Consider the following 14,447-nt stretch of genomic DNA (forward strand, 5'->3'; position numbering starts at 1 on the left):
AAGCTCTGTGAATACCTTCAGCAAGGGCAGTTTCTCCACTGGAGGGGTGTTTGGTACATTTTCTTTCTTTCCTGGTGGGGTTGGGGAGTGAAATTTCAGTTTTTTAAAGTGTGAGTGAAAAGTGAGGAAGTAGAAAAGGAAAGTGTAAGGTGTTTACTGGGAAGCGTGTTGGTAGAGGAAGGAGAGGGAAGGCAACGGGACTGAAGACTGCAGGTGATAGAAACATATGTATTGATGGTACTGGGGAAGATCAGAGGAGAGGGAAAGGGCAGGACAGGGATAAGGACAAGCGTTTGGGGGTCAGAAAAACCCCAAGCCTTGGAGGGTCTTTAACATCAGCAACAAGTCATTGCTTTTTTGATATTTTCTCTAACATCTTTATTGTTTTCTCTGTTCTGAAAGGTTTTTTTTTTTTTTTTACTTTTCCTAATTACTTAGCCAACCCATTTCTTATCCTAAGATTTGATGAAAAATACAGCAAGAAGTGTGAAGAAGAAGAGGAAGAAGGAGGAGGAGAAGAAGAAGAAAAACTGTAAGAAGAAATATAGAAGTTAAAGTAATTACAGCCTGGGAACATTTAATATGGGTTCAAAAATCCTTCTATAATTCAATGGACCCAATGATATAATTGCTCTAAAATTTACTTTCTTAATACTCACACTGAATCGCACACACACATTAAACTGCTATTTGTTGAAGAATGTAAAAAAAAGTTTCATATATTACAGGCCATCTAAAATAGTTTAAAATTTTTAAAGGAGTCAATTTCCATTATTTAGAAAGATAAATTATATGAAGCAGTTTAGTCTCCAATATTGCCAACCAAATAAAGTATAAGGATATGGTTAGGATAATGAAATATTTGCTGGAGGTGTGGCAGTGCACACTTGTAGGATGCAACTGGCCGTGTGCGTGTGGCTGGAGCTGGTGGCATCAGAGCCAAGCTGGCGTGTTCTGTGTGGCTGCAGCCTTGGTGCCCAGGAGCTTCTGTCCAGCTTCGCGGCTGGAACCCTGTGATTTCCTAAGCTATCCTGTGCCCTTTTTTTAAGTTTTTCTTTTTTTTAAGGAAATGAACTAGAATGGCTCATAGTTTTCACCTGTGAACCCAGGTGAACAAATTCTGGCAACCCAGGTTGCTAGAATTCTTGCCAACTGAAATAACTTTAAAGTTGGTTTGGTTTGTTACTAAATAATTTAACTGTTCTTGGGGCAAATGGACCTAATATTAACAGGGTTTTTTGTTTTTGTTTTTGTTTTTGTTTTTTGAGACAGAGTCTCTCTCTGTCACCCAGGCTGGAGTGCAGTGGTACGATCTTGGCTCACTGCAACCTCCACCTCCCAGGCTCAAGCAATTCTCATGCCTCAGCCTCCTGAGTAGCTGGGATTATAGGCACGCACCATCACACTCGGCTAACTTTTGTATTTTTAGTAGAGATGGGTTTTACCCTGTTGGCCAGGTTGGTCTTGAACTCCTGACCTCAAGTGATCCACCCTTCTCGGCCTCCCAAAGTGCTGGGATTACAGGCATGAGCCACCGCGCCTGATTGATCTGAACAGTTTTACCTTTTAATTTTCCTCTGTGGACTAGTAGGTGTAAGGAAAGATAATTACAGCTCAGAGCGCCGCCCTGACACTAGGCATTAGGCACTCCCAGTGAGGGGGGTAAGATGGGAGTCCTCTCTCCTCTAAGGAGTCTTTTCTCAAAAACTTCATCCTGGCATTGTTTTCCTTTCTTCAGTTTTACTCCTGTTGTTTCTGCTAGGTGTGTTTCCTGGTCTCACATCTACATTTTTAAAGGATGGTGACCACACCTGCCTCCCTCCCTCCTCATGGCCTCTGGCAGGGTGCTAAGCCAGCTGTGGGCAGCTGATACTCAAAGCCATGGATTCCTCGATCTGGTAGAATATGGGCCCGGAAAAACAGAAAAGCTGGTGTATTTTAGCTGCTATATACTGTTTCCATGACATCAGCACACTGCTTATTTTCTCAATTTCACTGGTCACTGAACAACAAAGGATTCCCAAATGAAGCAGAGGCAGGGACCCAGCGATGTCAGTCAGGACAACCCAGGGGCAACCGCGCAGCCAGAGTCGGGCCACGCCAGGCTCTGAGGGCTCGCCTGGGTCACCCTGCACTGGCTGGAGGCCCCTGGCTCGCTCATCACTGTGGAAACTAAACGCTGCCATCTGTCTGCTGCATTGGGCTGTCGGGAGGGAAGCCAGATGGTGTCAGGGGGTGTGGACCCACGGGGAGGGGGAGAAAGATGCCAGGCGGCGGTGCGCTGCGGCCCCCTCCCCAGGGCTGATCCCCCTTGGCTGTGTGCCTGGAGCAGCGCCCGCTCCTGTGGATGGCGAAGAGGGCCTGCTGCCAGTCACAGGCGGGCGTTTTGGGAGAGTGAAGGTCATCATTAGAATCTGAATCACCAGGAAATGGAGCAGAACTTGATGTGGCACATTCCAAAGATTAAACAAACAAACAAACAAAAAAAACACCTCGTTATTAATTTGAGTCGTTCTCCTCATAAACAAATTCACACGCTGACTCTTTGGGCAAAAGAAAGGCAAAGATTAAACAGGTGTAACCCAGCAGGATACCCACGCAGAACTAGATCTCCACTCAGCAACTCCAGGCCACGGAAGGCCACTTTCGGAACCATAAGGATCCGTTCCGAGTTCTGCTTGACTCTGATGATAAATATGGAATTGAAAAAATCAATCTGTGAAAATTTTATTTAATCTCAGAAATCTTTCCCGCCTTATTCATTAATATGATTATTTTGTTTCTTAGTCAATGCCACCTTCTTTTATAACTTTCTACCTAGAGGGGGAAAGCCCCAATATCTAGGACTCTGAATTTTACAAAGCATCTTCACATTTCTCTAGTCTCGCATCACTACCCTTTGATATCATTGGGGAGGGACTTTTGCTATTTCCATGTTACAAATGGGTCACCCAGGCACCCGGAACTTGAATAACTAACCCATGCCTGCAAAGCTCCCACCCAGAGTGGGGAACTGGAGCCAGACCCCTGGACCCAAAACTGAGGCTTCGCGGAGGAGACTACGAACCTGGCGGAGGAGACGTTTATCACTTCACAGCGGCTGAGTTGTCTCTACTTTATGAGGCTGCGAATACTTTCTGGCTTGTCATCTAGGAATCTCTTAGCATCTTTTTACTAAGTTTAATATCACGGAGCTATAAGGCTTAGAAGACCTCAGAGGCCATTGTAGCCAACCCCCAGACTCCTATTCTGCAGCCAAATTAGTGATAACGAGTTACATAATTCCATTAAAAGAACCAACCAACCATTTAGTACCTTCCTAAAAGTAGAGTTTTTCTTGAACATGGTGCTAACTAACCAATTTGACTGAAACCACCGGATATTTTGACATGGTAAAAAGCACATTGTGTAATAGAAATACAATGAGAGTCACATGTGTGAGTTAAAATTTTATTGAGCCACATTTAAAAAGTAAAAAGACACCCTCTCTTCTCGTGCAACACAGCACAGGGACCCCCGTAAAGAACATTTTACAATTTTCCCTTAATACCCAGGGAACATGCACTAACTTGGTAAATACCTGCTTCGTGGAGAGTTGCCTTTCAGGATTCATATCCTCGGGACACTGTTGCAGACCTATTGGACTGAGAAAACAGGGGCGAAAGCAGGAATAAAAGACAAGAGACAAAAGAGTATATTTAGAAGAAGGGGTCGGGGGCACCTTGCCTTTAGTGGACAAGGGCCCTGAGCTTTACACAACCCTCCATATTTATTAGGCAAAAGAGATAGTGAGAAAGGGGGGGTGATTGCTGGGTAATTGTCAGTCTGCCGTTTGCTTCACAGTAGGCTTGCATTTTTTGGACAATAGGGGCTAGATTGTTTAAGCAGATAACTTTAAGGAGCCCGGAGCTAGGGAGTGATGTCTGTTAGCACACCTATTGGTGGCAGGGCAGTGTGAGTTTGCCCACATCCTGCATTCATGATAAACAGTTTGCTGTTTGATTTTATAGCCTCCAGTGGAATGCTGAGTTGGTCACGTTCCACGGGCCTTCGGCTCCCTGTAGGACACCACCTCCTAGACGTTTGCCCGTGTTTGCTGACCTATACTCAGACACTCTGGCTGGTCTAGACACTCAGGGCCTTGACTCGGGCTCCCGCCAGAGGCCTCAGAAATCCACACCTCACTGATAACTCTATAGCTCACCAGCAAACGTGGTGACTCGGTTTCCTTGGCAGCATCCTCCGCCTTGGGAGGGACTGTGGGAACCATACTGAAGAAACTGCAACTCAGAAGCATCACTCCGTGCTGAGCACTGCCATTGAGAAGTGCACCTAAGCGGCCACCAGTGAATGACGACCACGCATGAACAGGAATGTTCTAGAGCAGAATGCGCATATGAAGGCTGGGGCCTGAGCCAGAAGCTGAACCTGGAAGCCACCCTGATGTGCTCCTCACCTTGGGGCAATGTCCACCTCCACGTTGTAGGGTGGGGGAGATGCCGCTGGTGCTGTGGACTGGGAGGGCCAGCATGTGTGCGGCTATATATAGACGCTCAGTCCCATCCACCTTTCTCATGCCCCTTCACTTTCCCGTCCCCTCTCCTCCTCTTACCTCTAACACCGATTGTGACACTTGGTTTTCTTAACTCAAGAGGTGCATGTGATTTATTTTTAAAATTCCCTCTAAAGAATGTTTTCTTGAATTGAAACTAATGATCAAATAGAAGCTAGGCCAGAGACGATGGCACCACCCTTTCCGCTTCCATCCATTCCGCTCCCCTCCCCGCCCACACCCTGCTCAGTGTGGGCTGGGGCAGGCAGCAGGGAGGACAACACGGAAAGGCAACGGCCAGGAGGAAGAGGCGGGAAACAGCGGGAAGGGAGGATGCCTCCCCACTCTTCCTGTGGTGACCTCCCACCTCACTTACAAAGATCACCACCGACATTTGGGAACCGTGCACGCTGACTCAAAGCAAAGCTCAGCTGACCGTGAGGAGTCCCCTGGGAGCTGCTGCAGTAGTTGCCGTTGAGTCCATCCGTGCAGCTGGGCTGAGGCAGCTAGAGGTGGGCATGTGTGGGCGGTATGGCTGGATGGAGCCCACCAGCAACTGGGTGAAGGGGTCCGCAGCTCTCCCAGCTGCTGCCTAGCTGCTCCCTGCCCTGTTTTGAATTAGTGTTAGCAGAAAGAAATGGAGCAGTGACCCTCAGTGCCTGGACGCCTGGAAGTGCAATGCATCCTCTCCTTGTGCTGCAGGAGGTCAGAGCCAGCCAGGGGAGGCGACTGCCTGCTCGGTCTGTCAGTGTCCAGACCGTGTCCAGAGAGGGCGTGGCTGGATCTGAGAAAAGTCTGGCGCTGGCCAGACTGGGAGTGGCTCGGTCCTCCTGCCTGGCAGGAGCATCCACGGACTGGCTGGCCAAGAGTGCAGGACAATTGCCCAGGTTCCGCCTGTTCCACCACATTGGGCCCACTCGCAAGGGGCCATGGGCACCGCCTGCTTGGCCAGGTCTGCAGTGTAGAGGCCTGCAGGTGGCCAGTGACTGGCTGGGCTCCTGGACCTGCTGCCTTAGCTCTGGGAAGACCACAGATGTCTCCTCTTGGGAGGAGCCTTCTTGTGTGCCACTTGCTGGGAGATGTGCGGCTGCCTCGGTGCGGCTCCTGCAGGGTGGATCTCTGGCCACCCAGGCAGCTGAGAGGTGTCTCAGGGCTCACTTGGAAGTCTTGGCTTGTCTTGGTTCTCATTTCCTCTTTTGCCCTCAAATAGGCCACGGTTCATGACGCTCTCAGGAAAGGATTTTATCTCGATCATTTGCAGCTTCTTGGAGCTGAAGTCTGCACAGCACTGTGGAGATAGTCAGATCTGTGAGGACAAGGGAGGGCAGGCCTGGTGGTTTGGAGGAGCAGGGCCAAGCCAGAGTGAGGTGGCACAGGGGTGCAGGGGGCTCCTTTGAGGGGGACCCGAGGAAGTAGGAACAGGAAAGCCAGCTAAACTGCAACCTCAGTCCCTGTTGAAGACAGTAGGGTCTGAGGCAGCTGCACCCAGACGCCTCCAGAGTTCATGCTGGTCCAAAGGAGAGAGGCTGGGTGGATACTCACCTGCTTCAGTCCCCACGGGCTGAGGGTTGTGGAGCTGTCAGCTCCCCTTGTTTGGGGGTCTGTCCCAGCCTGGGCAGCGAGCTTCCTCGGCCTAGGAGGAGCCCACAGGATGGACATGGGAGGAGAGCACTGCCCTTCATTTACTCCAGCTGCTTGTCTCATTAGCCGTCAATTCACAGAGAGCAGGTTCCAGCAGAACAATTCCAGAAAAAACCAGAGCCCCCACCAGGGCCTGTGTGTTTCATTCCTGACCTGGGGAAGGTAGCAGAAGCTTTCAGCAGCATCTATCCAAATAACCACCTATGTAACACGTGGACCCGTGAATGGCGGCCCTGGGTGCTTTGACCCGTTGTTTTTCTTCCTTCCTCTCCCCCATTTCCTTCCTCTCTTCCCCCTCAAAAACACACATGTGTATAAACATTTGCACACCCCAGCCGCACCACCAACAGCTTCTCCATGGGCTGGGGTCTCTGCCTTGTCGAAATGATAATAATAAATGATAAAGCCAGTGTCATCTCTCTCATCTATCTCTATCTATCTATTAATTGATTATCTTTCTATCTATTATCTATCTCTATTAATCTGTTATCTACCTACCTACCTACCTATCCACATCTACTGTCTATCTATACCTAAGTTCATTATCATCATTATCTACCATCTATCTGTCTCTATTAATCTATTATCTAATTATCTCTCACTCGTCCATCCATCATCGTGCTGACATTAGCTCTGGGACTCCTCAAGCCTATGTGTGATGATGAGTGATCGTCCAGCTGTTTGACACTATGATTCTAGTGAATTTGCACTGGGCAACAAATGTTTGGATGAGCACATGAATAAACACTATTTATTTGCTAAGTGTTGTAGGGAGCCTGCCCTAAAGAATCTTACCCATGTGAAACCGGGACATCCCACCCTCCCCTGGGCAGGGCTGTTATATGACAACTCTGCACAGGCCACCTCCCAGTGTGGCGGGAACCAGGGCCAGTCCCACGCATGTGCACATTCTCCAGGTTGCGTGCGAGGCTGCTTGCTTGCAGGAGGGCTCTGAGGTGGCCGTGTGCCCGGACCTCTGCAGAGGCTGCGGTGACTGAGGGCTCAGCAGAGTCACTTTCCACTGTGCACAGGAAGGAATATGCCCTGAGTGCTGAGCTAAAGAGGAATACAGGGAAATTTTCACCCGCACCGAGCCCCTGCGCCACTACCATCATTAACAGATGTTTATTGAGCAGCGACTGTAATTCAGGCGTTGTGTGCGTGACGGTAGCAAAACAACAGGGGAAGAAAGTCCATCGCCTCTCCCTTCCTGGAGCTTCCATATTGGTGAAGGAGATGGAAAGTAAAATGAAAAGCAAATATAAAATTACATATTTTACTATGTGCAATGAGAAAATAGAAAGTGTGCGGTGACCGAGAAAGGCAGGGAATGGCTACTTAGTGTCATCAAGCAAGGATTTCAGAAGAATGCATCAACCTGGGGCTTGTGAGAATTAAAGACAGTTTTTGAAGCACTGAAGTGAATGAATTAATTTGGGCATAGGGGACTGGGACAGCTAGAGGGTCTCAGAACCACACTCTGTGATGTGAGCAGGAGAAAATGATGATGACTCCCAGGATCTGCTTGGATCTTCTGGAATTGGAACAGAAACCCCAACAACACGTTTCTTTTGGACTCTAAGATGCTGAATGTGAGGAGGACTTTGGATAGGCTCTTATCAAACACTATTTCAGGTACTATCATGAAAGAAAGGAAGCTGTGGCCTCCATTGAGGCAATAAAGCATCCATATTTCAGCAGTTATTCACACACTTGTTTACATTGAAACCTGCTCCATTGACAGGTGGTAGAATCATTGTCAGGCTGGACTGCCAGACGTTGGTATTACCAGGTGTAGATTATCAACGCCTATGCCTAGAGGCCCCGGAAAACTGTGACCAAGGATGAATTAAAGTGTTGTAGGGCAACAGTTTAGGATGAATTAAAGTGTTGCCAACAGGACAACATGCCTGACATATTTCTGGAAACAGAAACAAAAGGGTCTGCCTAGCTAGACCAGACCACAAAACCATCTTGTAGAAGCACATCAGCCTCAAACCACCGCAGAAATGGAATTTGTACACCACACTTAGAAGAAGATATTCTTAAGGACTGTATTTCAGTGTTAAACTTTATAAGCTAGGGAGATTTTTAAAAAAATAATAATTCTCTGTCTTTCTTTCAGCACAATGCTTTAAAATCGTCCAGCTGGTTAGAAAAATGTCAGCATTGTCCTCACATGAAACATTGATCCACACGGGCACTGACACGTTTCAGTTTCAATATTTGACATCAGATCAATCTTGCCTTCTCCTGCATTAGCAGCCCAATGTTCAGGCCTGCGGACTGGAGGATGCCGCACCTAGCTTTTTGCCATACAGGCTGACCATCCCTAATTTAAAAACCTGGAATCCCAAATGCCCTGACAGCTACAGCATTTAGAGCACTAACCTGAGGCCACAAGTGAAAAATTCCACACCTGACCTCATGTGTTAGTCCGTTTTCATGTCACTGATTAAAAAAATACCTGAAACTGGGAAGAAACAGAGGTTTAATTGGACTTACAGTTCCACATGACCGGGGAGGCCTCAGAATCACAGTGGGAGGCAAAAGGCACTTCTTACATGGCGGCAGCAAGAGGAAAATGAGGAAGAAGCAAAAGCAGAAACCCCTGATAAACCCATCAGATCTCATGCGACTTATTCACTATTAGGAGAGCAGCGCAGGAAGGACCAGCCCCCATGATTCAATTACCTCCCCCTCGGTCCCTCCCACAACACGTGGGAATTCTGGGAGATACAATTCAAGTTGAGATTTGGGCGGGGACACAGCCAGACCATATCACCTCATGTGACAGGTTGCAGTCACAATGTAACCAAAATTTCGTTACATTTACAAACTATTAAAAAATTGTGTAAAATTACCTCAGGCTATGTGTATATAAAGAATGAATTTATCTGGTGTTTCCACTCGGGTAGCATCTCCGAGATGTCTCATTATGTATACGCAAATATTCCAAAATATGAAAAAATAAAACATCGAGAACACTTCTGGTACCAGGCATTTCGAATACAGAGATTCCGCTTGCACCAGCTCCGTTTCCCATGGCTTTTGCAAAATCTCTATGGCCTGGTGCTAAGGTACTTTTTGGGTTGAAAGCACTGCTTGTGTTGCTGATTCTGAAAGGGTTAAAGGGAGAGTAATCATTGATGGTGTCCCACAGCCATGCCCAGCAACCTGTCAACCACAGGGAGGTTGAGAGAGGGAGCGGGTGGGTCCAGGCACGGCCACCCCTTCATTAGCAAGTGTGTACTCATCCCAAGAGCTGTCACCAGCACCCACCAGGAACTGATCAGAAGGGAACAAGGACATGGCTCTGTCCTCAGGGAACTTGGGGATAAATAACACATGCAATTAAGATGTAAGACAAAATATATATGTATAAAGTGCAAAAACACAGGCACATGACTCTCTGCCTTCAGAAGTGGGCATGGCAGAGCTTGGTGCCTGGGAGTGGCTTCAGGGCTGCTGTGTGTTCAGATTGTTCACCTGGCTCTGATGACGAGGGTGAGCACGGGCTGTGAAAATTCATCAAGCTGATACTTAAAGTGTACTTTCTGTATGTGTGTTCTATTTCCATAAAAAGGGAAAAATGAAAAAAATTAATGAGAAAGAAGGCTCGAGTTACAAAATCAGAAATTTCATCAGCTAGTCTACCTCTCTGCAGCCTCCTTCTCTGCCTGGGGCTTCTGCCAGAGTGGGCAGCACAGGAAGGTGCTGGATTCTAAGTGCCTTGCCGCCCTCAGAAACTCCACATTTCACAAAGTGGTCAGATGCCTGTGCAAATTAATGACGCAAGTTTATATTGCAAAAATGATGACCCCAGGCAAAATAAACGCTTGCTTAATCCCTGCTTTTTCTGGCAGCCTCGTTTACCAAGGCACCAGGTGACAGTGGGGTGTGCTGCTGGCCGCTCACCTCACATGTGTCCCAGGCTCAGCTTGGATCCCCGGCTGCCCCCAGACCCCATGTGCTGCTGCCTGTACTGGGGCTGCTCCAGCATCTGCTTGGTGCACTGGTGCTCAGGGCCAGAGGCTGGTTCAAATTCTGTTTCACTGTGATGTATTTTCCTTCAGCCCTTTGAAAACAAACGTTTCAAGAAGGAACTAAGATCATGCAGTGTTCCCAGCACTGGTTAATATTAGACTAACACCTGCCCCTTGGCACATTCGATTGAACTGTGTTGTGGGGGAGATACTGTCCTCCCTAAGTTCCCTGAGGACACAGCCATGTCCTTCTTGCTTAGTTCCTGGTGGGTGCTGGGTGACAGCTCATGGGATAAGTGCCGTGCAGGCTGTGGTTGAAGGGCTGATGAAGGGGTGACTGTGCCGGGACCCACCTGCCCTCCCCTCTATCTCCCTGTGCCATGCAGGTGTGGTCAATGGGCTGATGGGCACGACTGTGAGACCCCATCATTCCCCCAGCCCACATGACTCTGCTCTCCCAGCTCGACTGTTCACTTCAGACTTCCCTTATGGAAGGAGTTGCCAGACAGAGCAAGCAAAATATAGTGTGCCAGGTAAGTGTGCATTTACAAGGACCATGGATTATTTTTTGGCATAATCTAATACATGGTAGTAGAGTAGGGTTGTATATAGTGTCATCTAGATCTAGTATAAGTTAAGAAATTATTTGTGGTTGATTGAAGTTCAGGTGGACGCAGGTGCTCTGTATTTGCCTGCTGCATGCTAGGGTACTGCCTAGTACACTATGCTGGGTCAATGTATTTGTGTCTTAAGGGAAGGGCAGCTTTTCATTGCTCAACTCCTTCAAATTTTTTTAAGGGAGAGGGGACCGAAAAAACCCTTTATTCCCTCAAGTGAAATGTCTCCCCCACTGCAATGGCAATAACTCAGAGGGTGAGTGGAATGGATGGAAACCCTTGAAGAGTAGATAAGAATTTAGGTGAAGGGTCTTTTGCTCTCTCAGGCAGGTTGGTGGATGCATGGGCTTTGGGCAGGTGCCTGAAGTGGGGTGCATGTCCTGAGTAAGAGAGGGTAGGGTGGGTGGTGGGGGGTAGGGGTGGATGGTGAGGGGTAGGGGTGGATGGTGGGGAGATGGATGATAGGGGTAGGATTGGATGGTGGGGTTGGGGAGGATAGTGAGGGGTAGTATTGGGTGGTTGAGGATGGGGTGGATGGTGAAGGGTAGGGGTGGATGGTGGGGAGCAGAGGTGGATGGTTGAGTGCAGGGGGGACGATGGGGTATGGGGTGGATGATGAGGGGTAAGGGTGGATGGTTGAGTGAGGTGTGGATGGTGAAGGGTAGGGGTGGATGGTGGGGAGCAGAGGTGGATGGTTGAGTGCAGGGGGGACGATGGGGTATGGGGTGGATGATGAGGGGTGAGGGTGGATGGTTGAGTGAGGTGTGGATGGTGAAGGGTAGGGGTGGATGGTGGGGAGCAGAGGTGGATGGTTGAGTGCAGGGGGGACGATGGGGTATGGGGTGGATGATGAGGGGTGAGGGTGGATGGTTGAGTGAGGTGTGGATGGTTGAGTGAGGTGTGGATGGTGAAGGGTAGGGGTGGATGGTGGGGAGCAGAGGTGGATGGTTGAGTGCAGGGGGGACGATGGGGTATGGGGTGGATGATGAGGGGTAAGGGTGGATGGTTGAGTGAGGTGTGGATGGTGAAGGGTAGGGGTGGATGGTGGGGAGCAGAGGTGGATGGTTGAGTGCAGGGGGGACGATGGGGTATGGGGTGGATGATGAGGGGTGAGGGTGGATGGTTGAGTGAGGTGTGGATGGTTGAGTACAGTGGTGATGGTGGCATGAGGGGTGAATGGCAGGAATGGATGGTGTGTTGTGGGGATGGATGATGGGGTAGGGGCGGATAGTGGGGGTGTAGGGGTGACTGGTTTAGTGCAGGGGTGGATAGTGGATAGTGTGCAGGGGTGGATGGCAGCACAGGGGTGGACGGTGGCATGCAGAGGCGGATGGGGAGGGTGGGGCTTGGATCTCTAGTGAGCCTTGAGTGAGACCAGAGTGTGTGGGTCGGAGCTGCTTGGTCTACAAGGAGACAGGAGAGCTTTGTGTGGTGTTGAAATTACTATTGTATTATTCTGCCTGGGTTGCTGTCCGTGGACTGGGTAGTTTCGGCTTAAACCACCTACGTTGATTCCTCACAGTTCTGGAGGCCAGAAGTCCGAGATCCAGGGGGCAGCAGGCCGATTGCACTTTGAGGCTTCCGGACTTGCCCAGCTGCCCCCGTCCCTCTGCGCATGTGCGCCGAGACAGCGAGCTCTCTGGCAGCTCCTCTTACGCGGGCAGCAATCCTGTTGGCTCCGGGTCCCACCCTTATGACCCCATCTAACCTTAAAGACCTCCGTATAGGCCCTTGCTCCAAAGTAGTCATGCTGAGGGGTGGGGCTTCCCCTGGGAATTTGCAGGGTGGGAGTGCACAGTTCAGTCCATAGCAACTATTGAGTAGAAGCTTCTGCAATACTTCTGCACATTTTCAAAATCTCACAAGCTCTATACTGCATCCTCCCTGACTTCAGAGGCTTAGTTTCTAGTTGGAAAAACAAAAGTAAACATCAAAAATAAAAAGAAAGAAAAGGAAGGAAGGAAGGAAGGAAGGAAGGAAGGAAGGAAGGAAGGAAGGAAGGAAGGAAGGAAGGAAGGAAGGAAGGAAGGAGAAAGAAAGAAAGAAGCACAAAGGAGCTACCCTGAAAGTCTTTAGCATCCAAACTCAGAACTATATTTTATTGTTAGGACATTTTAAAGTTTGGATTTATCAATCTGGAACATAAATGTACAAATCATTTTATCTAATTAATCTTACTTATGTCTTCATCCTATTTATTAAATTTTTAAAAAGTAATGTTGTATTTCTCTTAATATATTTTGTAATTCAGATTTTAATGAATTAGATGAAGCTTACTCGTATAATTCTAAATTAATGAGGTTTGGTTATAATTTGCTGTAGTCACGTGTGAAAGTAGATAATAAGGGAAAAATAGGTATCTCTAAATCAAGACATTTTTACAATCATGACAACTGTCTAGTTGAATCGTCCTATTTTGTAGACGTGGAGACTGAGTGTACAAAGGGTTAAGTGATGTGCTCAAAATTCATTCATTTGTGCATAAATATTTATTAAGCATCTCCTCGGTGCCAAGCATTATGGTGTATGCTAATTAAACTAAGCCTGGCTCAAAAAGCCAGGCCTCGGATTCTATAATAAATCCAAGGTTCTTTCTCCTGTTTGTCTTCCTAAGGCTCTTTGTTTAACTTCTTACAAATTAGACCGGCCTCTCCAGCAGTTGCCACCAAATTGTAAAAGAGAATACGAAACACTCTGCCTCTGTCCTACCTTGGGATGCTCGTTGACATGGTCTCTGTCGTTGTGCGTGGCCGTGAGAAGGCTCTCTTGGTCACATTAGGACAATTAGCCTTCCTTCAGCAAGGGCACCACAGCACACTGGGTCCCCAGATGGTGAGACCTGAATGCGCGGTGTCCCCACCCCACCCCCTGTGGGCGTTCCTCTGCGGCTTCGGGAGGCTCTGACTCAGGATAGTAAAAGAAGCTCTGGCCGCAAAGACGTCGGAACAGTGGCCTCCAGGCTTTGGTTACACCCCCCGCCAGTTCGGAAGAAGGCATTCTTCAAATTTATAAATTATAAGAAATCAGAAAAAGATCAAAATGCTAAATAAACGGGCCTTAAGGAGCTCTCTCTCTGCTCTCGCATGTGGCAGTGGTGAGAGCGGGGCATCTGAGAGCCCTGGACCTGGTGACCGGGTGACCTCAGCCTAACACCTGCCTTTGAGCCTGTATCCTCGCCAGGTGGCTGGGAAGAGTAACGATGGGGATTGGGACAAAGGTCCCCACAGGTGTCTTCTTAGTTTATGTTCATTTCCTCACTCCAAGAGTGCTATTTTAGGCTGTTTAAAAGTGAAATAGTTCTAATAAGATAAAATTACATTTCCATGTAAAGAGAAACAAATTTAATAGAATTTTGTTAAATCGCACCATTATTAAATGTTGAAGAAACACCCGTTGATGGCCACAGTGCAGCAAGTACGCCAGCAGGGATTACCAGATAAATGGGGACAGATTCTACATTCAAAGATGTCACAATCTAGAAAGGGAAGTAGATCATCTATGCAGCTTGTAATCATGGGTGGAAAACGGAACAGGTTTGCAGAGAAATATAAGAAAAACATCCTAATAGTTCATAGGAAAGTCAGACAAATACCAAATTACAAATGAATTCTGTCTTGTTTTTGTTTTCTTTTTTAAAAAGTAATGTTGTAT

At 48.0% G+C, this 14,447-nt stretch overlaps 1 protein-coding gene across 5 annotated transcripts in view; it reads left to right on the top strand.

Annotated features, from left to right (window-relative positions):
* The window catches only part of LOC114677438 (uncharacterized), a 74,217-nt gene that overhangs the window by 25,888 nt on the left and 33,882 nt on the right, over positions 1 to 14,447 (top strand). The window contains exon 1 of one of the 5 annotated variants that reach the window (XM_078001153.1): positions 10,487 to 10,712. The exons of the other annotated variants lie outside the window; for them this stretch is intronic. The gene's annotated coding sequence lies outside the window, so the exon portion shown is untranslated. Of the gene's footprint in view, positions 1 to 10,486; positions 10,713 to 14,447 lie in introns of those variants that run through there. 5 annotated transcript variants of the gene reach the window in all.

Source organism: Macaca mulatta, chromosome 4 (assembly GCF_049350105.2).
Source record: "Macaca mulatta isolate MMU2019108-1 chromosome 4, T2T-MMU8v2.0, whole genome shotgun sequence".
Taxonomy (NCBI): domain Eukaryota; kingdom Metazoa; phylum Chordata; class Mammalia; order Primates; family Cercopithecidae; genus Macaca; species Macaca mulatta.